This window comes from Pygoscelis adeliae, unplaced genomic scaffold, assembly GCF_000699105.1.
Source record: "Pygoscelis adeliae isolate BGI_AS28 unplaced genomic scaffold, ASM69910v1 Scaffold294, whole genome shotgun sequence".
Taxonomy (NCBI): Eukaryota; Metazoa; Chordata; class Aves; order Sphenisciformes; family Spheniscidae; genus Pygoscelis; species Pygoscelis adeliae.
This window is the reverse complement of record NW_008824722.1, coordinates 1,934,374-1,936,929: the sequence shown is the minus strand read 5'-3', so window position 1 is coordinate 1,936,929 and position 2,556 is coordinate 1,934,374.

Sequence of the window (2,556 nt, the reverse complement as noted above, 5' to 3'; positions counted from 1 at the left end):
CGGCTGGCTCGGGTGGGTGCTGCTAGCTGGGGTGGGTGCTCTCCCCTCCTGCCAACAGCCGGGCTGTGACAGCGTGTGGCCCTCCAGCCCTGCGCACCCAGCTGGGTGCTCGCTGTGCCCCGCCGACTCTGTTCCATGGTGCCCACGCTGCCAGCACCACTCCCACACTGGGAGCACTTCGGGTACCTTGGCACTGTGGAGCAGCTGTGGGGTACAGCGGGAGCTGCCCATCTGCTCCCCACGTTGCATCCGTTGGGATTTTGGTCTCTTAAGCCATGTCTGCGCAGCCGCTGGTAACTCGGGGTGGTCACCCACCAGGCAGGCGTGCAGCTGGTGGTAGCTGGCGTTGCCTGGACAGCTTGTTCCAGGGGAGCACCTGGCCTTGTAGAAACTGTGCGGGCATCCAGGGCCTGGAGTGGTCTGGCGCCGAGAGCCTCGAGCAGTGGCATTGGTGAAGGGTGGCACAGGTGGTTGCACACAGAAAGCAGAAGCTCCAGGCTGCAGCGCTGTGCCTTACAAGGGTGCTCCTCTGAGAGCATCCGCTCTGCTTGCGCCAGCCTGGGAAGAAGAACTCCCAAGAGTTCCCTCCTGTTCTCATTCCAGCAAACGCAAATCCCTCTGCGTTGCTGCCAGCCTGACACTGTCGCCTTGTACTTTAACAGAGGTGAACTGGAGGTGCCTCCTCTAGTGGCCTCTCCAGGGGCGGAGGCTTGCCTTACCCCCAACACCTCCTGAGAGGCTGCTGCTGCTCCCACGCTGACCCTTTTGCTGACCCTCAGCGGTGCCTCAGCTAATCCCATCCTTGACACAGTTTGGCCTCTGAGTTCAAACACACTGCCGTTCCTGGCATTTGAAGTACTCCCCCCGTCTTTTCATGTCTCGTTCTCCTTGCCATAGTACCTGGGAAGCCTCTGGTTGTGTCATAAGCATTAACAACTGTTTTGAGGTTTGTCATGTTTCCGTGACTTTTCAGTTTCTTCTGAAAAGGCTCTCTCTCCCCTTGCCTCTGCTATTCTCTCCTTTGCTTCTATTACAATTCTGTCTTTTCCTCTGCAAAAGGCCTGAGAGAGTTTGTAGGTACAGAATTTGCAGTTTTGCAGATGCTTTGCCAAATACAGCCTCTGTACCGTGCTACAAGACGTCACCATCATCCCCCTCATCTTGACTCACTCCTCTGGCTGCAAGCCGTGCTGGGCATTGTGTCTAAATGTGTCCTGCTTGTTTGCGAGGCCCTCTGTAGCGCCGATAGTGCCCGCATCTCTGAGCTGGCTTCTTCTGCTGTTCCGTTCTTGAAATCCTCTGCTCTGCCAAGGCCAAAGGTTTCAGTTCTCTCTCCAGCTGCTCTGCTTAGGATTAGCAGTGACATTAAAAACTAGTACAAACATACAACAATTTTAGAGAAACGTTAACTTAGCAATAGGATGGGAGGAACTGAGCAGTAGGGGAGAGGAAAGGAGTGACCCTTGGAGCCTTGCGGAGCACCGGCTCTGCCAGCCATCATGGGAAATGTGGCTGTGTGATGTCTCAGGGTTCGGTGTGCAGTTGAGGTGTCCTTGCAGTGAGTGACTGTTCAGAAGGACTTTGTGACGGTGGTGATGTGAGCTTGGGTGGGACAGCCTGAGTTGTGCTTACCTTAGCAGTTCTTTACCTTAACTGATAATTTGCCCTCGACCTCCAGCAAAAGTATTTTTCTGATCACTTTCTAAGGATTGCTCAGCCCCACTTCTGAGCAACACAGCTTTTACTTTGTCTTATTAACCTTTCTGTTAGGAAATAAAATCTATTGCTTCCTTCTCAGGAGCACTTAGGGGCTCTGAAAGGAAGAGGTCCACGTGATGCCAGGTATCAGCAGAGTCCCTGCCAGGGATTTTGGTTCTTTGGAGATAACAAGCAGTGCAGAACAGGGTCGAAGGTGGGCAAAGAGCAGAGCTTCCAAGTCAAACTCGAGTAATTTCCAGATTTCTGGATTCCCTGCCCAGCAACCCAAGCATCGTAATGGGCTTCAGTCCAAAAGCTATCTTCAAAAATATTGTTCAGGGTGCAAAGTCAAGCGCTCCAGTGTTGAGGAATGTCCTTGTAGCCCCAGTTCAACCTGTTTCGAATATGTACTCAAGGTGTAATGACTAATTTTGTGATTGTATACTGCTTACCCCTGGGAGCCCAGCCATGGGTATCGCACAGCAGAAGTGGTGCTGCTCTTGGGATTTTGTCTGTTCCTTATTCTAAGTTGTATCGTTTTAGCCTGTTTGCAAAAATGGCAAGAGAGACAACTGCATGCCTCGGGGTGGGAGGAGACAGGACTCACTAATGGGGCCTGTAAGGTACGAGCAGCCACTCCATAGAGAATTTGGGAAACTTTTGTCTCCTAAGCTGGTGTTCTGGCCTTTGTGTGCTTGGGTCCCCAGTGCCAGAGATTAAATATCCATGACAGTCTCCTTGCTCGCATGTTGTGGCAAGGTGTTCTGCTTTGCGTTAAAATTTGATGCTGTGCTCTAGTTTCCAGATGACTTTCCCTTGCTCGCACTTGGCCCAGCACGAGCTCCTCTCCATTCCTCC